Source organism: Cherax quadricarinatus, chromosome 37 (genome assembly GCF_038502225.1).
Source record: "Cherax quadricarinatus isolate ZL_2023a chromosome 37, ASM3850222v1, whole genome shotgun sequence".
Taxonomy (NCBI): domain Eukaryota; kingdom Metazoa; phylum Arthropoda; class Malacostraca; order Decapoda; family Parastacidae; genus Cherax; species Cherax quadricarinatus.
Genome location: NC_091328.1, coordinates 883,031 through 903,717, shown reverse-complemented (window position 1 = coordinate 903,717; position 20,687 = coordinate 883,031). Strand labels below are relative to the sequence as shown.

At 41.5% G+C, this 20,687-nt stretch overlaps 1 long non-coding RNA gene across 4 annotated transcripts in view; it reads left to right on the top strand.

Annotated features, from left to right (window-relative positions):
- Nucleotides 1-20,687, top strand: part of LOC138853667 (uncharacterized) — a 60,419-nt gene that overhangs the window by 8,278 nt on the left and 31,454 nt on the right. Inside the window, exon 3 of one of the 4 annotated variants that reach the window (XR_011392837.1) lies at nucleotides 10,024-10,157. The exons of the other annotated variants lie outside the window; for them this stretch is intronic. This is a non-coding gene — a long non-coding RNA (uncharacterized lncRNA). The remainder of the gene's footprint in view (nucleotides 1-10,023; nucleotides 10,158-20,687) is intronic. 4 annotated transcript variants of the gene reach the window in all.

Below are 20,687 nucleotides of genomic sequence, written 5' to 3'. Positions count from 1 at the left end.
GTATGCCATGATCATATCCTCTCTGTTCATTCCTTTATTAACTTAAGGTGTAGCTCTCACATTCTTCATTGGTTATATCAGTCAGTTCTTTGAGTCACCCAGCCCTCCTGGGATGTGACGAGTGCCTTAAAAAATATATAGCTATAATATTACTAATGATAATTCTGATGCTCATTATATTTATGCTACTACTTATTATATTATGTGATACAAATACTTAAGACAATAATACTAATTACAGTCATAACTAAGCGCTAAATTCACTAGGGTCGTAGAGAATAATTTATTATTATTATTATTATTAATTTCATTTTCTTAAATGTTAATTATAACCATTATACTTTTGGCTGATTATTGTTTGTAATATATTGCGTCTTGAACACCACCACCTATACTGTCTTGAACACCACCTCCCATACTGTGCCTTAAACATTGCCTTCCATATTGTCTTGAACACCGTCTCCCATAGTGTCTTCAACACCGTGTCCCATACTGTCTTCAACACCACCTCCCATATTGTGTTGTCTATTTTTGAACACCACCTCTCAGGGAAACATCGTTTCTGCAAGGAAAGCACGAGACATTTACGCCTGCCGTATCTCCAGGGCCGCTAACCTAATTCCAGGGCCGTCAACCTTAAATCCAGGGCAGCCAATCTCACCCACAGGGTCGCCAACCTTATCTCCAGGGTCGCCAACCTTATCTCCAGGGTCGCCAGCCTTACCTCCAGGTCCGCCAACCTTACCCCCAGGGCTACCAACAATACCTTCAAGGTTACCAACCATACTTTCAGGGTTACCAACCACGTTCAGGGATACCAACCATACATTCAGGGCTACCAACTGTACCTTCAATGCTGCCACGCTTCCATCTGACCCAGTGCTGCCATCCACTTACCGTAATGGCCGCGTTATCTATTTTGTTTATGTTGTCTATTTTATCCTGACATCTGAGCGCCGTTATTAACCTAGAGCCTGTGATTCATGTTAATACAGTTCAAGCTTGGTCTATCAGTGTCAAGCATTAGAAACCTAATTATTATTATTTATTAAGAGGAATCACTAAACCCGTAGTCATACAACATCTGGGGGGATGGCAGACAATAGGGTTTAATCCAAAGGAGAGGACAGTCAATGTCTTGTATCAAGAACCCCTTGCTGGCATCAAGGAACCCCTTCCCCCCGTTGAGGGGAAGAAGCCTAAGTAGATCTAGAACTCATTGTGACATGAACGTTTGCAAGCACATTTACAGAGCAACTTCGTGTAAACAGACTAGCCTGATGTTGTAGTAGCCAGGCTTAGGCTTAGTTACAAGTACTTTTGGCAATTTGACAAATAGATGATAAAACTAAATGCGAAGTATTTGGTCAGCCTTATGGTCACTTTCTTGAGCATTGTGTTCGACTCTACTTACTGGGGAATATAGAGATATTGTAATAGCTTGTGTGGTGTCAGAGTATCTAATTAATGAAAATAAGTTACAAGACATTAAAGAAATATCATAAATTTGTTAGAAACATAATTTATAAACTGCAATATATATCTATATATGCTCTCGTTATCCTTTTGGGGCCTAGTTCCTAGGCCATTTGTGTATCCATATGTTATTGCACTACCGTCCACACAACGAGCATCTTATGCATAATAAGCTAGCAGCATCAACAGCAAAATCTAATCTTCGTAGGAAAGCTTCCCTTAATACGGGGGATTAGCTGTTATTTTTCTCTGTATATTTTGTAGAATATTTATGTCCACTCAGTAATATAAAGGATAAAACTGTGCCCCTTTATCTAAAAAATTCTAAATGAAGGATTTAGGAAGGTTATATGAAACTTGGTTTAGCATGAGAATTTTTTTGTTTTTATTTTATAGCATGAGAATTGTCGTAGACGAGTTGAACAAACTAAATAGTATCAGTGAAGCGTGTAAGACCTACCTTACATGGTTCAGTGTTGTATGTGAGTAAGACTCGTCTTACATAGTCCAGTGTTGTAAGTAAGATCTTCCTCACAAGGGCAAGTGTTGTGTGTAAGACCTACTTTGCATAGGCAAGTGTTACGTCAGTACCTTATCTCTTTGACAAACCTATTACTGAATACGGAACGACACGAGCTTAGCTCTGCTTCTCTTATTAACAAAGTGGTCAATCACAAGTGATAGTGGGCGTATGGTGACACGAGGTCACAGAGGCCTGAGAAAAAGCACGATATAGGCGGCACTGAGACGACCAGCTAACCTGCCCCGCCACAACTGAACCCGTAAATCACCTCTCAACGACCAATTAGCGAGGCGGGTCCCTTGTTCCTCCCCACTCCTGCCTGACCTTCTATGAGGGTGGGTGGTTGTTGGTGGGAGATGAGGTGTGGGAGTAATGGGCACGGGGAATGTGGATATGAGATGTATCGAGTCTAGCTTGTGTGAGCTAGGCTACAACACCCTCACAAGGATCCAAAGTAATGCCAACACTACTCAGCATTGGATATATGCATCGATGTATATATCCTGAAAGTTTATTTGAATCCATCTTTTAGGGATTAAAGCATTCTTATCTGATGGTGAAAAGATAACGGTATACCTTAATGAGCCTAGTGTTGTCGATAGGCTTTACTGTAAACTAAACCAGCCAACCGCTGAGCGGATAACTGTATGGCAAGGAGATACATACGTTAGGCGACTTTCCCTGATAAATACAATAACCGGAAGAGCTATTACTCTGGATTTTAAAGAATATGCAGAAAACTAAGCAATCCATCAAAGAGATTTTTTTTGGAAAAAAAAATATTAACGAAAGTAAACTGATGAACAAATGGAAAATAAAAAAATGGCTATATTTACAACCCGTGGATTTTTTTTTTCATTACAGCCAAGATAATGTGACTTTTTTTCTATATAGAGAAGGCTCCGTGAACAATAGAACTGTCTCAGTGAAAAGCATTTCTGTTAAAGCTTCTCGAAAAGTCATTGAGAAAAGTGGATAAGACACGTGCACAACACTAGAGACTCCTAGTGTTGCACCTGTGTTTCACTTTTCGGTATTGTTTATCATTTATATAATGAGAGAAGTGGATAAGACACTGAGAGAACAAAAACTTGTTAGTTAGCAAACACTGTTTTTAGATCAGTGAAGTCTTTTATATCTAAACTACTCCAGGAATCATGTACAGAATACTAGAAGGAAATGGATGGGCATACTAAATTTACTTGTATTTCAAACCACAAAATCCAGAGATAATAGAAGATAAACTATTATAGTGGTATTAGGTCTTTGTTCGAACGTACAATGTGAGCAAGTGACAAGAGGAAAATGTCTTATTAAGCAGTGCAACCATCAGTACCATAAGTGGCAGTATTTACCATGGTAATTTTTATTTTCTGTATAAATTGTTTCCTACTCACTGAAGTATAGGCCAATACATATGTTAAAATATAGAAGATAAAGATATTTACTTCGCTAGAATGCGTTAAGGCAGTAGTGGACGGTTTTATAATTTGATTACAGGTTAGCTACAGTTTCAGAAAAAAACGCCGTATTACATACTGTATTCTAAGGAAAACTCATTGTTATGTAAAGTATTTCAGGCAAACTAATTTTAGACCTTAAAAATTACTTACAGTGTGTGTGACAAATCAAGATGGATGTTTTTACGCTTAATGTAAAATATAGAGAATTGCTTTTAAAACTGGGAGTACAATTTAATCTAATAGGAATTATAATAATCAGGAATAAAGGTTAATCTGAGGAAAGCTTGCTGTATGATGCAGTGGTTCCTTCAATTATTAAGACTTGGTTCGCAAGAGCAGCATAAATTTAAAGAGGTGGTAGGAAATATGAGTGTAGCATATGATCGCAAGTTGGTACATGGACAGCCAGGTGAATTACACTAGATTTGTGAAGTTTTTTTTTTTTTTGCAATATTCTTGAAGCAGAAAGCAGCTAGAGGAGTTTTAGTATCTTTTGGCAGGGAGTTCCTGTATTTTTTTGTACCTCTGTATGTATGCTCAAATTACTAAATAAATAAATAAATAAATAAATAAATAAGATTCCTAGTCAGGTTTAGCCAAGCACGTGGTACGCCAAAGAGGTATTTGTTTCTAGTACTGTGGCAGTGTGTTCTGTTGCAGTTTTCTAGGAAGAGCTTTAGGTCTGGGTCTGCATTTGTGTTAAGAGCCCTGTTTATATAGTTTGCACAGGAGAAAGTGTGAATGCTTTGTATATTAAGTAAATAAAAAATTAAAAAAAGCATAGTGGATGATTATTTTAATGGCATTTTTTTGTGTTATGACATGTTTGAGGGGATTAGCTGTTGAGGATCCCCACGAATATATATCATAGGTAAGGATAGATTAATGAATAGTACAGTAATGATGTTTTAGATGCGCAGTAATGTATTGTTGAGTGTGTCCACTGTTTTTGGAAATTTTCTTAGAAATGTGCTGATTGTGCATATTAAATTTTAGTTTGTTGTCAAGGTGTATACTCAGGAGTTTTCCCGCATCTTGTCTTTCAATGCATGTATTATTTATCTTTATGTTCAGTAAATTATATTTTTATCTTTTTTTCCAAACAGTATGTAAAATTTCTTGTCAACATTGAGTGAGAGTTTGTTGTTATTCAAGTGGATGTCTTGATGAGCTCCTCATTAACTGTTTTATTGAGGACAGTTACATCGGCATTTGTGATGACAAACGTGATGTCATCTGTAAACAGAACTGGTTTAAGCTCCTGAGAAACGTAAGGAAGGCCATTGACATAGATGAGGAGCAGTAGAGTGTCTGGGACAAACAACATAGAATGGACACAACAAATACGTCTGTTTAAAACACCTCCTCTGCTGAAAATGGATTCTAGGGTTTAGAAATATTAAATATAAAGGAATAGTGATGATACAGGACATGCCATCCATCTCTCCTTCCCTTCCATCTTCACTTCTCGCTCCCCTTCCTTTCTCTTGCTCACCTTCCATTTTCCCCCCTCGTTCTTCCCTCTTCTCAAAGGTTGACCTTTGACCTAAACTGTTCAGTGACAGGACAACAATTTTTCTGGTGTTGTCTTACTTTTGACGACTAAGTTTTTTTTTTTTTTTTTACATCGTTGAGTACAGTGATACATCTTACCAACCAACGCTTGAATACTACCAGCAGGTACTGTAGTTGGTTACACAGTACTTGAATACTACCAGCAGGTACTGTAGTTGGTTAGACAGTACTTGAATACTGCCAGCAGGCACTGGAGTTTCTAACACACTTATCCCTGGATTCTACCCACAACAGTTGGCTAACACACAGGTATCCATTTTTATTGTTAGGTTGGTAGGGGCAGCGGAAGTATAAGGAACCTTGCCCATATATTTGTCCGTGCCAATGAATCGAACCCGATACCTTGTGATTGTAAGTGAAATGCTCTCACTAGTGAGCTACCCGGCACCATATGTACAAGGTTGAAGGTGAGGGGAGGGAGGTGTGGAGAGATGGGTGAAGACAGTTAGGTGGGTATGGCGGGATGGAAATTGAGAGGAAGGAGGAGGGAGAGAGGGAAGTGTACGGGAAGGAGGGAGGGCAGGAAGGAGGGAAGCAAGCATACAAGTCAAGGAAATGTGGAAAGGTAAGAAAGGGGTGACAAAGAAAGTAAATGTGAATGACTGAGGATGGTGCAATAAAAGAGAAAGAGAAGAGGAAAACTGGAAGAGGAGGAAAATGAAAGAATGAAGAAGACTGATAGTGTGATGGAGGAGAAGACTGGCAAAGGAAGATAACAGAAAAGAGAAATGGAGATGGAAGATGTAGGAGAGGACTGGAGAGGGAAGATGGAGGAGAGAACCGGAGAAGGAAGATGGAGTAGTATGAGAAATTATAGGGAGGGAGATGTTTAGAGGGTTGAGGGAGACTGTAGCAAATAAAATGCTGTATGACCCCGGTAGGTTTAGCGCTAGGTTTTGATTGCAATAATAATAATAGCAAATAAAGTGATTTAACAACCACAACAACAACAACAACAGGGGGGGGGAGTGGGAGACACCAGCCACAAACTTGCTAAACAGCTGACACACAAACAGTAGCAGTTCAAACATTAACAAGAAATTAGTAAGATTCTTATATTTACAAGTAACAAACATGTTATTGCAATGAACGATAATAATAATAATAATCATAATGGTGATGATAAAAAATATTGTTAATATTATATATTTTTATTATAATTTAAAATGTTAAGTAACTATTAAAAAGGTGATCAGCGCCATGTTATTTCAGTTCACTGACATTACCTGTACGATAATCTTATCACCTCTTCCTCTTCCCAACTTCCCCTCCCCTACCTCACTTTCCTTCCCCCTCCACTACCCTGCTTCCCAATGTTCTCTCATCCCATCCTCTCCCCTTGCACACCCCCACCTCTCTAGTATCACCACTAAGGCTAATATATCCCTCCCCCGACCCCCCACCTATTACCACCTACCAACCTATATATTAGAGCTTTATCTCTCTCTGTAATAAAGCCAGCGGTCTCTAATTTCACACCTCCTTCTCCACCACATCCTCATCCTCCTCTTCCTCCTCCTCCTTCTCTTCCTCCTCCTTCTCTTCCTCCTCCTTCTCTTCCTCCTCCTCTTTCTCCTCCTACTCCTCCTCCTACTCCTCCTCCTACTCCTCCTCCTACTCCTTCTCTTCCGTATTACGTGGAAAACTTTATTGTCAATAACAGGTGAGCAGCCGAGTGTATGATTATCTGTATCTAGTGTATACACTGTGTGTGTGTGTGTGTGTGTGTGTGTGTGTGTGTGTGTGTGTGTGTGTGTGTGTGTGTGTGTGTGTGTGTGTGTGTGTGTGTGTGAGAGAGAGAGAGAGAGACTTCACAATCCCTCTGTGTAGAATATAATTAGATTATGCTATATAATTCTCTCATATGTTCGATTATTTTCTGCCATAAAATTGTAATTGAATTATCTTAGTGAGTCTTCCTGGCTCACACTCTTCGTCATATTAATTTTCTCTCTTCTTCCCACCTTTCTTTCTTCAAGTTTATTACCCTCCTTCCTCCTTTTATCTTTATTCACATTTTCTTCCCCATTCCACCCTTTTTTCTCTCATTCTCTCCTTCCCGATTCACTTTTTTCTTCCATGTTTACTCCTTCATTCCTTCCTTTCTCCCCCATTACCCCCTCTCTTCCTCATCCCCTCCTTTCTTCCAGTTCTCCTTTTTTGTTTTTACATTATACTCATCCTCCATCTTTCTTCTCTATATCTGCTCTTAATAATAATAAAATAATAATAATAATAATAATAATAATCCTTATTTCTATAAGTACGTGATAGAGACCTAGCTAACATCACTGATATACTATGTAGAAAGTCCAAGTTATGCAGAACATCACAGGCAGCTTAGGCAATATTGTCCCCCAGGATGCCACTCACAACAGTCGTCTAACACCCACGTACCTACTTACTGATAGGTGAACAGGGGCAGCAGGTATAATGTGATCCAGGTACCTACTTACTGCTAGGTGAACAGGGGCAGCAGGTATAATGTGATCCAGGTACCTACTTATTGCTAGGTATTTTTCTTTCCTTCAGTCACGTTTCTTCCCCTCACTTGTATTTCTTTCCCCTCAGTTATGTTTCTTCCCCTCACTTGTATTTCTTCCCCCTCAGTTATGTTTCTTCCCCTCACTTGTATTTCTTCCCCCTCAGTTATGTTTCTTCCCCTCACTTGTTTTTCTCCCCCTCAGTTATGTTTCTTCCCCTCACTTGTTTTTCTTCCCCCTCAGTTATGTTTCTTCCCCTCACTTGTTTTTCTTCCCCCTCAGTTATGTTTCTTTCACTCACTTGTTTTTCTTCCCCCTCAGTTATGTTTCTTTCCCCTCAGTTATGTTTCTTCCCCTCACTTGTTTTTCTTCCCCCTCAGTTATGTTTCTTCCCCTCATTTGTTTTTCTTCCCCCTCAGTTATGTTTCTTTCCCCTCAGTTATGTTTCTTCCCCTCACTTGTTTTTTCTTCCCCGTCAGTTATGTTTCTTCCCCTCACTTGTTTTTCTTCCCCCTCAGCTATGTTTCCTTTTTTTCTCTCAGTTATGTTTCATTCTTCCCCTCAGTTATGTTTCTCTCCATTTATTTTTAAACCAGTTAAGCGTTTCCCATCAGTCCCCTCTTCTCTCGCAACTCCCCCTCTCTCTCTTCCCCTCTCTCCATTTCCCCTCTCTACTCTCCCCCATCCCCTGTTTCTACCACCTCTCGACCTGGTCTCCCCCCCCCTAGCGTGGTAACCTAGTCGCTTCACGGTTATCTAACACTACATAGCCAGTGTTCCGTTATTATTGAGGCTCTCCCTCTTTAATACCAGTGTTCCGTCATTATTGAGGCTCTCCCTCTCTTTAATACCAGTGTTCCGTCATTATTGAGGCTCTCCCTCTCTTAATACCTTTCTCCCACCAACCATTCCTTATACACTGTGGTAATTCTTCTTCCCACTCTCTCACTCACTGACTCTCCTTCACTGATTACCTCACTGACTCTCCCTCACTATTCTCCAACACTGTGGGAATTATCATGTGACATACATAATCAGTGGGCAGTATAAGTAATAACTTAGTTGATTGGGTATAAAGTCTATCTAATACTCGATGATAAGTAAGGTTGCGTGTAACCTACTCACCACCACTTAGTGCATATACATTGAGAAACATGCAACTGTCAGCGTATATACTTTGAGAAACATTCACCTCTCAGAGGTGCATGCAGTGTATACACACTGAGAAACATTCACCTCTCAGAGGTGCATGCAGTGTATACACATTGAGAAACATACCCCTCTCAGAGGTGCATGCAGTGTATACACACTGAGAAACATACACCTCTCAGAGGTGCATGCAGTGTATATACAATGAGAAACATACACCTCTCAGAGGTACATGCATTGTATACACACTGAGAAACATACACCTCTCAGAGGTACATGTAGTATATACACACTGAGAAACATACACCTCTCAGGTGCATGCAGTGTATACACACTGAGAAACATACACCTCTCAGAGGTGCATGCAGTGTATATACACTGAAAAACATTCACTTCTCAGAGGTGCATGCAGTGTATACACACTGAGAAACATGCACCTCTCGGTGTATATATCCTTTAATTAGTATTAAGACAGGTATGGAGGAAAGATTTAAATTGCTTATTATATATAACTTTTCTGAGCTATTTTAATTTTTAATATGGAAAGCAGTGTTGTACAGTAAGGTCAACGGACGTCACACATTAAGGTCAGCTGACGTTACACTCACACGTCATACTCAGAAAGGTCAAGTCACGTCACTCTGGACGAAGTATTGCACAGGGTTTCATCGTGTACAGGCACCCCACTCAGGAACCTCGTGACGTCATTACCAAAGCTGACCAGTCAGTAAGAAAACCATGACGTCATCGTTGTTAATGGTTCACTCGTCAAATATTGTTAAGCGGGCTCCTGATAAATCACCAGAGTGACTTGTTAATGGTCCAAGATGGACAGAAACGTCTTCATAACAAAGTGTGGGTTATTGGTGTATTGTTGTAGCCACGGTATTGCAACTGTTCATTCTTTACTTTGCCCTAGTATGGTATTAAGACAATATGCTGGTGTGGTATTCAGAGGTTTAGTCCACATGGGAGGGACTCTTTATCAAGTCTATGCTGTATCTAGGTTCATTTTTCCCAGCATCACACACCACCTTAGCACAGTTTTCACCTTGTTCTTCTGAATGACAAACTAAGTTAAATAAAAGGACACAAGTGCAACTACACAAGTGCCACTACACAGAGTTCTACATGATAACGTCACAAGTTGTTATTGCTCCATTATATCTGTTTTCTGGACGGCTGCTTGTTTGTTTGCTGTTGAGATCCTGAAATTGTGTTTTGATTTGTGTCTGGCCATCTTTGTCTTGTTTGTTTATTTGAAGACTCGGCGTGGCTTCCAGTTCATTTATTTTGTTTGCCTGGTTAGCTACTAGATGTTTCAGCTTCGTGTACTTGGTTAATTATTCTGCAGGTATGTTTCGGAACAAGATATCCACCGTAGGTGGATATGTCATGATATAATAACCAGAGCTGCATCACACCATCCCATCTTACCCTGCCGCCCACTCCATCTGACCGTCCACCCCACCTGGCCGCCCACATCAGGTGAGCCACCCACTTTGTGTTACCTCCCAGCTTTCTTGTTGACCACCCTATGAAAGAGCCGCCCCCCAGGGATGGGAGGGGGTTGATGGCGAGCGGCACCTGTGATGGACACCCACGGCGTCCCTGGGCGTCCTCGGGCCAACAGCTGGCTATGTCGGCTCAGAATTTTACCTGACAAATTGCCTCATTTATTTTTTTTACAGGATTCAACAAGGCAGTGTTTATTTTGGCCTGCCGACCACACTCACCGCCCTGGGATGGTATCGGCGTGTAATTTCTGGCCGATGTTCCGCCTTTCCTGTGATTATTGCGGATTTAAGTTGGCGCCATAAAAACGAAGAACCAATAGAGAAGCGCAAATTTACCGCCAATTTCATGGCTGCGGCCAATAGGAGCGCATCACCGCGTCAGCCATTATGACTCTTCCGCCAATCACAAGGCCAGGAATGACTTACCTTGTGTTAGGTGATTGTCTTACCTTCATACTTCTCTTTTACATTACCCTCCCTCCTTTCCTGCCTTTTCCCTTCGTCTCTTCCTCCCTCACTCCATTCTTTCCTCTATCTCTCCAAAAGAGTAGGATTCAACAGAGCCTGTGATTGAGGAGCTCTAAGAGGGTCTGATTCCACAGAGCCTGTGATTGAAGAGCGTCTGATACAATAGAACCAACAAATGGGATCATTTCTAGCAGACGCTGGTCTCTGTTATGTTATTACCCCGCACCGTCGAGGTTTTGGGCATGTGATCGAGACCTTTCCATGCCTTGCTGATACACCAACAATTTTAATATCACATCACGTGATGTGTAGGAAAGTTGTCCACCATATTCGTATAACGAAACACAAGACACTAGCGTAATAGAGTAATAAAGATGAGATAAGAAACAGCGACATTAACAAGGTTGAAGAAGTAAACACATGTGCAACACCTGGGTGTCTGATACATCAACTTATCGGTATTATATTCTGTTGATCTACTGAATGAATTGATGTGCTCAGAAAAGTGGCAGAGGAATTTAATGTTATTATGTTTTTAATTTTGGTTAAAGAGGCTCACCGCAGCACTTATAACCCAACTTGTATATATAACCTAGTTTGTATATAACTTAGCTTGTATATATAACCTAGCTTGTATATATAACCTAGATTGTATATAACCTAGCTTGTATATATATAACCTAGCTTGTAGGTGGATGGCTATGTTGGTGGATGGCTGTGTAGGTGGATGGCTGTGTAGGTGGGTGATTGTGTGGGTGGATGGGTGTATGGGTGGATGGCTGTGTAGTTGGATGGCTCTGGTTACCTGGTTACCTGGAGGTTATTCCGGGGATCAACGCCCCCGCGGCCCGGTCCATGACCAGGTAGGTGGATGGTTGTGTAAGTGGATGGCTATGTAGGTGGATGGCTGTGTAGGTGGGTGGTTGTGTAGGTGGATGGCTGTGTAGGTGGGTGGGTGGATGGTCCTGCCGTGATCCAACCCCTTTGCCAAACTTCCACCCACCCCACTCTCATCTACACCCACAGTAGACCCATGTCAGGTAAGCATCTCAGTAATTAGCGAGCTTTCTCTCTGTCCCTCATCCATTGCACTAAAATGTCACAGTAATAGGTTCTTAACCCACACCCGGGCCACTGGCTCCCGTATTTCTTACTTTTAATGCCGCCACGCATGGGTGTGTGACGCTGCCGCCGCCCACATACATTGAAGGGCGTGTGTAGGACTAGTAAATGTCCATAATAATCTTATTACTGATCATTCAGAGCGTTTGTGATGGAGACATAATACCTTAGCTGCAACACCTTTCAGCTAACACAAGAATATTTTCTCTCACATTTTCTTCCAGGTTGACAGTTATTTTATTTGCCGTGTAAAGTTAAGGTTAAAGTTACATATAAATTAACTGTATTGATAATGAAAAAAAAGACTTGTTTTTCTTTGAAATAAATTTAATTCTGATAAATATATGATCGGTACATAATATCTTGTCAGTCAGAAAACACTTCTTTCACCTTCCATGTACAGTGATGGGTGTATGTGAGAGGTCTCACCTTCCATGTACAGTGATGGGCGTGTGTGAGAGGTCTTACCTCCCATGTACAGTGATGGGTCTATGTGAGGAGACCCGCCCTCTCCACTCAGTGTAATCATTGCATGAGCCTGCGATAACCTCTGGTTATCTGAGTGTCTTGCAAACCATGTTGTCACGGTCCTACCATTCTCTCCCTCCCACCCACCCTCCTTCACCACAAGATCAGCATCACTGTTCACTGCACGGAGATTCCTTGTTTACCTTTCCAACGATTGCGGTGAAATTAGCCATTAAAGCGTGACGGTGACAATTGCAGGGCGGGAAGACTGGCCAGCGGCGCCGCACTCCTCACATGATCCACTAATAAACCTTGTGCTGTAATAACACCCACCTGGCCGCTCACCCGCCTGCTTGCCCGCCCGCTCGCCTACCTGCCCGCTCACCCGCCTGCTTGCCCGCCCGCTCGCCTACCTGCCCGCTCACCCGCCTGCTTGCCCGCCCGCTCGCCTACCTGCCCGCTCACCCGCCTACCTGCCCTTCCCGCTCTGCTTGTCATTTTTACTTGCAGATGTGAAAACAACATTGTTGTGCTCTTTGAACGTGAGGTCTTTCTGACATTATCGCTCCCAGATATCTCACATTTAACTTGCGTTCTATTGAATGGTTTGAGTTTGTGTTGAACTCCCATCTTGTTTTATTTCCTCTATTTTTCCTTAACGTAGTAAAAAATATTTGTTCTCATTCAACATATTGTCAGCAGCTCACTGGAAGACTTGATTTATATCAGCTTGGAGGCTCGCTGTGTCTTCTATGGATGACATTCTCATTCAGATTCTAGTATCTTCTGCAAAGGATGATACAATGCTATGATTGATGTTCCTGTTTGTGTCAAATATGAGAATGAGGAAGAGAAGTGGGGTGAGTACTTTGGCTTGGGGAACAGAACTTTTCACTGTAGCAGCCTCTGATTTCCCTCTATTTACTATTACTCTCTGAGTTCTATTGGTTAGGTGAAATATCTATCTGCCCACCATACCAGCTTCCTGACACACATATCCATGATTTGGCAGAGATATTATGTCGAGTTTCCTCGTGAAGATTTCTATGCGGGCCGTAAATGACCTCTCTGTCTTTTCCAGGTCTAATATTTCTCCTGTTCTGAATGGAGCCGTTAACTCTGGACAATACTCTAAGCGAGAAAACACAAGCTGTTTGAATAGTGCCATCATTGACACTATTTCCCTTGTTTTGAAAGTTCTCTTTATACACTATTTCCCCTATGAAAGTTCTCATTATCCTACACTGCCCTCCACAGCATGGCTATGGTATGTACAAAATGAAGTTGTGTACATTGCTAGTGTGTGTGTGGATGTTACCTTTACTGATGCTGCTCCTGATTTCTCCTCCTCCTCTATAAACCAGCAATCATCGTGGATCTCTGGCTAACGAGGGAACCATCACACTGGACAACACACACGCAGACGAGGCAGTTGGCAACGCATAGAAAACATAACCGGTTGGACACACACACACACACACACACCAAACGGGAGCCGCCAACAGCAGAAAATTACACAGCGGCAATGTTTTACGAGTAAGGTGATGATTGGAGCAGGAGGCTGATGCTCAGAGTACAGAGAGCCCAGTAAGTGCCCAAAACACACACACACACACACACACACACACACACACACACACACACACACACACACACACACACACCCACACGCACACACACACACACACACACACAGTGGAACAGCAGGTCCTCAGAACAAGACAACTCATCAATCAAGGGTTGCTTAAGAAACTTAAACGCGGCTCTTTAGGGGCGGTGAGAGCAGATGTGGGTGTGGACGGTGAGAGTAAGTGTGGCTGGGTGGTGAGAGCAGGTATGGGGTGTGGGTGGTGAGAGCAGATGTGGGTGTGGGCGGTGAGAGCAGGTGTGGGTGTGGGCGGTGAGATCAGGTGTGGGTGTTGACGTGTGGGCAAGATATCTTCTTGATAAGCTTGTCCGTCGCCAGGTACCGTCTTCCACAAGACCACACAGGTGTTGGACCCAACACACCAGGTGAGAACCCACCACAGCATTTCAGGAAATGAGCACACCTGCATAGGTGGCCCTATGGTCTGCCTCGATACTTTGTGGCTGGTTGAGAGCTGAGAAGATAGGCTAGATAGAAGCCAAGAGGCTGGAGAGTTGCTTGCATGAGGAAGTATGCAACAGTATCCAGCAAGAAGCTCGATAAAATTATGTAATTTAACATTTAAGTTCAAGATAGTCAGAGATAGACAACATAATAACTAATGCTATATGTCAAGGTATCTTATTACCAGACAAATATCCTCAATTTACTTAAAAGAGAAAAAAACACGTATAGATACAATATATATATGTGTACAGCTGTTAAACATTTATCAAGCTTAGTTCTAAGCGTTTTATGTATCTAGGATAAACTCATGTACTACCATCCACAGGATGAACTAGCAACTACCATCCACAGGATGGACGAAGTGCACAATAAACTAGCCACTTCAGCGGCAAAAGTTACAAAAACGTTAAAGAAATATAAGTTTTAGTCAGAGTATATTTTCTTAAGCTCATCTCGATGGATTTTTCAATGATTTTTTCCCCTGGCATTCCAAACTTTGCTGCAGAATTGTTTCTCACGTCAGCATTAAACTCTCCTACGTCAATAACTCTCTTCCTTGCTTTAAGACTGACTTGGCATTGAATTAAACATTTATATTCATCAAATATTTCCACAGTTCTCCATTCGCAGTTACCTCTTCTATTCTTCTACCTCTCACATACAAGTTACCTAATTATTTCTAACTACTCCTTATTCAAACTCTACCTCAACCCCATTATCTTTGTGTCACCTTTGTTATAAGGTGATGAGAAAGGTAGTGACTGTTTTGTGTCACTGTTGTTATGAAATGATGAAGATAGTGACTGTTCTGTGTCAGTGTTATGAAATGATGAAGATAGTGACTGTTCTGTGTCACTGTTATGAAGTGATGAAGATAGTGACTGTTCTGTGTCACTGTTATGAAGTGATGAAGATAGTGACTGTTCTGTGTCACTGTTGATATTAAGTGATGAAGATAGTGACTGTTCTGTGTCACTGTTGATATGAAGTGATGAGGAAGGTAGTAACTGTTCTGTGTCACTGTTGTTATGAAGTGATGAGGAAGATAGTAACTGTTCTGTGTCACTGTTGTTATGAAGTGATGAGGAAGATAGTAACTGTTCTGTGTCACTGTTGATATGAAGTGATGAGGAAGATAGTAACTGTTCTGTGTCACTGTTGATATGAAGTGATGAGGAAGGTAGTAACTGTTCTGTGTCACTGTTGTTATGAAGTGATGAGGAAGATAGTAACTGTTCTGTGTCACTGTTATGAAGTGATGAGGAAGATAGTAACTGTTCTGTGTCACTGTTGTTATGAAGTGATGAGGAAGATAGTAACTGTTCTGTGTCACTGTTGTTATGAAGTGATGAGGAAGATAGTGACTGTTCTGTGTCACTGTTGTTATGAAGTGAGGAAGATAGTGACTGTTCTGTGTCACTGTTATGAAGTGAGGAAGATAGTAACTGTTCTGTGTCACTGTTGTTATGAAGTGAGGAAGATAGTGACTGTTCTGTGTCACTGTTGTTATGAAGTGAGGAAGATAGTAACTGTTCTGTGTCACTGTTGTTATGAAGTGAGGAAGATAGTGACTGTTCTGTGTCACTGTTGTTATGAAGTGATGAGGAAGATAGTGACTGTTCTGTGTCACTGTTGATATGAAGTGATGAGGAAGATAGTAACTGTTCTGTGTCACTGTTGTTATGAAGTGATGAGGAAGATAGTGACTGTTCTGTGTCACTGTTGTTATGAAGTGATGAGGAAGATAGTGACTGTTCTGTGTCACTGTTGTTATGAAGTGAGGAAGATAGTGACTGTTCTGTGTCACTGTTGATATGAAGTGATGAGGAAGATAGTAACTGTTCTGTGTCACTGTTGTTATGAAGTGATGAGGAAGATAGTAACTGTTCTGTGTCACTGTTGTTATGAAGTGATGAGGAAGATAGTAACTGTTCTGTGTCACTGTTGTTATGAAGTGATGAGGAAGATAGTAACTGTTCTGTGTCACTGTTGTTATGAAGTGATGAGGAAGATAGTAACTGTTCTGTGTCACTGTTGTTATGAAGTGATGAGGAAGATAGTGACTGTTCTGTGTCACTGTTGTTATGAAGTGATGAAGATAGTGACTGTTCTGTGTCACTGTTGTTATGAAGTGATGAGGAAGATAGTGACTGTTCTGTGTCACTGTTGTTATGAAGTGATGAGGAAGATAGTAACTGTTCTGTGTCACTGTTGTTATGAAGTGATGAGGAAGATAGTAACTGTTCTGTGTCACTGTTGTTATGAAGTGATGAGGAAGATAGTGACTGTTCTGTGTCACTGTTGTTATGAAGTGATGAAGATAGTGACTGTTCTGTGTCACTGTTGTTATGAAGTGATGAGGAAGATAGTGAGTGAATATAAACACAGATTCTAAAGATGGCTAAACCATTGTCACTGTGGCTGGCGTGCCAGTGGGAGCAACAACTTAATGTTATGTTAAATACTGGGTTTTACCTTACATATAGCACAGGAGGGCCCCTTAGTATGTACATAACGAAGAGTAGGTAGGGCCCTTGGGTATGTACATGACGAGCAGGTAGGGAACAAGCAGGAGGGCCCCTGGGTATGTACATAACGACGAGCAGGTAGGGAACAAGCAGGAGGGCCCCTGGGTATGTACATAACGACGAGCAGGTAGAGAACAAGCAGGAGAGCCCCTAGGTATGTACATAACGTATAGGTAGGGTACAAGCAGGTATACTTTACATGATACTTTCCGGCAGCTTAGGAGTATCAGGTACCTGTGGGAACCTGGGTTTTTTTTTTTGTGGCTGGCGGCCTGATTGTGTTTTGCCGCCAAATATGAGACGATGTGACAGTGGTGGTGATGGCGGTGAGAGAGTGGTGAGAGGGCCGCAGCGAGGATTGGCATCTCATGGACAACAATTATCATTATCCTACTCTTCCAGTAGAGAAAATAACATTAGGAAGGTCACTTTACTTGAGAAGATAACATTAGAAAGGCAGCGCGTTAGATAGTCATCTTATATCTGGTCTCTCATTCTTTTCTCCTCGGTGTTTACGTTGAATAAAGACATCAGTATTTTCCAACACGAATACTGTTGTCATTATTTGAATTTTGTTTTTTCGCTTACGTAGTGAAACTGGCAGGTAGACACTTGGGCGGGGCAGGGGGGGGGGGGACAAACAAGAGCACATCTGACGGGAGGGTAATTGGTAGTTGGTGGTAGGTAAGATGGCTGGGCGGTAGTTAGTCTCCCTCCCAAGACTTCCACACAATCGTCTAATATCTTCCTTAAGCTGTCCTAAATATGCTTTCCTGAAACTCTTCACACCCGCAACTCCATCTGCATACCCTAACATCCTCTCAACGTCCCCACATCCTTACATCTACCCCACACTCTTCTCAAACACTCTCCAAGGTTTGGCTCAGCTCCATACTCTCACCAGCCACTGAAATGTATATAAGCCAGTATACTGACCAAGATCCTTCATCGACACTCTCCACCAACACCTGGATAACATCACTGTGTTCTCCAGTAACCATGCCTGGATGACAGTAGTGTAGTCTCTCCTCCAACATGTGCGTGAAAGCAGTGTAGTTTCTACCAATAACACCTACGTGACAGCTATGACCGATGGAGAAATAAAACTGGTCTTGAAGACTTCTCATTAATAACCGCGGACACTACCTTTCATTCCTGCCAGTTGTCATTTCTAGACCAGTTTCTAATGTTTTATTTTTAAATTATTTAATAATTATTTAATAACAACGACCACGTGACAGTATTGTAACCTTTATTTTTTTCCAGATAAACATGAGTTATTGTGGTTGCAAGGGTCGATTAATAGCTCCTGGCCCCGCCTCTTCACTGATCGCTACTGTACTCTCCTAGTTGTTCGGATGTGCTTTTGCTCTCCAGGAAGATGCAGTCTATCCATGCCTGTCTCTGTTGCTTTATTTCCAACAAGTTCGTAAGACAGGATTTTCTGTCCCTAAAACTTTGCTGGTTTTTCTCTAAAAAAAACTCCTGTAGATGCTTCAGAACTCTTCATTTTCCGTTACAACATTTCCTATAACTTTGATAATATGCATTTTTAAGATATTAGTGTGTAATTTAGCGCCTCCTGTCTGCCCCTCTTCTTATGTATGGAGACCACATTAGACTTTTTCTAACTGTTCAACCTGGATAGAGCGACTAGTTGCTACTGGGTCACACCGTGGATTAATTAGCTCCTCTCACCATCCATGGAGATATATTACCTGGGTTTATTGCTTTTGTTTATCAAGCTCCTTTTGTAATTTTATCTTTTTGTCTGTCCTTACTTATCTTCTGTCAGGAAGAGTGCCCTTTCAGCTTCCTTTTTTTGTTATCCTGTCATATTCATTACAACCGCTCTTGCTTGTTTATCGGTTTTCTGTCGTTTCTTGTGCTCTGAATTGCTCCTTCACTCTCCTGTACCTCTCTCAGATAAGAAATATTTCCTGATATCTCTCTGACTCATTTAGTATCTGGCTTCCAGCTATCCCACTTGTGTGTGTGTTCACCTAATTGTGGTTGCAGGGGTCGATACTCAGCTCCTGGCCCCTCCTCTTCACTGAACGCTATGTCCTCTCTTTCCCTGCTCTGTTTGTGTGTATGTACAAGGAGAGTAGGAGGCGGGACGGACTCCCACAATGATTAAAAAGCGTCATTTCCTTGGCAGCACTTTAGAGTTCTGTTGTGAATTTCCTGTCGTCTCCTCTATACCATCCTTCCCCTCCCTCCTGCCCCTCCTCTCCTCTGCCTCTCCTCCAGTACCCTCCCCTCACCTGTCACCATCACTACCTCCTCTTAATCATTCATTCTCTTCCCCCTCCATCTTCTTCCCTGTTTTCTATCTTCTCTTCTTCCTTCACCACCAACCCCACCCCCTTCACCATCAACCCCACCCCCCTTCTTCATTATCATCAACACATCTACCTCCTCCTCCTCCCTTATGTTTGTCTGTCTAAGGTATTAACTCCGTCATTAAAGTCGTGTCAGAAGAAAATATTTTAATCCCTAGTTGAGGATTTAAAGTAAATTCTCAGTGTATATACATAACGATATACACCCCAGTGTATAAACAACGAGACTTACACCTCACAGTTAGTTAATGGGGTTTAAAGCCATTCTACCACAGAGGGTCATTAAGGCTGCACATAACCTCTTAACCACCGGTCAAGAATACCTTAATCCTTTTAAAAAAAAAGATGAAAATAACCTCACGATATATATACACCCAGAAGCATACACGAGTGACTTGTGTCTGGCAACATGCGATATATCGTTGCTCATCAAAGCGTTGATTTCCGTACGGTCTTGACGATGCATCAACTACTATTACTCACCTTGATCTGATGTGTCTTACACACACACTGTGTAAGCTTTTATATGCATTTAAAACATGTGCAGCAAATTTAACTTTTTTATCCAGTTCAGAAACAAAATTAGTTGTGTTAAACTAATTTTAATGCGCTGACCAAGAGCCTGAGTTTATTTAGTCTCTTACATGAGCTTTTATTTTAATTTTATAAGCAGTATTTTGGCTATTTAAGGTTCAAGAACTATTTGATATATGTTAGCTAACAATCATAGGTTTATATTTTGCAGAGATATTAAGTGGTGCTTCCAGTAATGAAAACTAGTCTTAATATAAATTCGTTCACAACACTTTCGTAAGACTATATATATTTATTGTGTATGTGTATGTGTGTGAGAGAGAGAAAGAGAGATAAAATAAGATAAATTTCCTTAGTGTCCAGCAGTAGTCAGATTTTCCTGATAACTCTTCTCCATGATGGCTACGTCTTGGTGAACTTGTTCACTGTGGGGTTTTATATCACAAAGTGTGCGTGGTGGAGCAAAATTAAGTTCAGATTTAAACTCGGTTTCCCAGAATTGGTTACAAACACGTTTTTAAGCTGAACTGAAACCTTTGTTGGCCATTGTAATTTTGGAAGTCCTTAACCCAAGTGGGTTATTCAGTGTATTGGAAAGGACAGATTATCAGATTTGATCCAAGTGAAGGATAGCTCCATTGTCTGGGATCAAGAGACTTTCAATATTAGGGCAGCGACCATGTGTCATCACAGGGAAGGTGATGTAGTCTGGTAAGATCACTTGTTGTGCATCCCATATCCGGTCTGTGGACGGTACCACAAGAACATATAGGTACACACACACACACACAAATAGGAACTGTGCCCCCCAAAGGAGGTTACCAGGAGTTTAGGAGACGAGCACAAACAAGAGTTCTTGTTGGTGGCAGGGAGTAAAGGATGCAAGGAACACCCGTGCCACTAAATTCATCTCCTGTCTGGGTAGCACTGACGGGACTCGA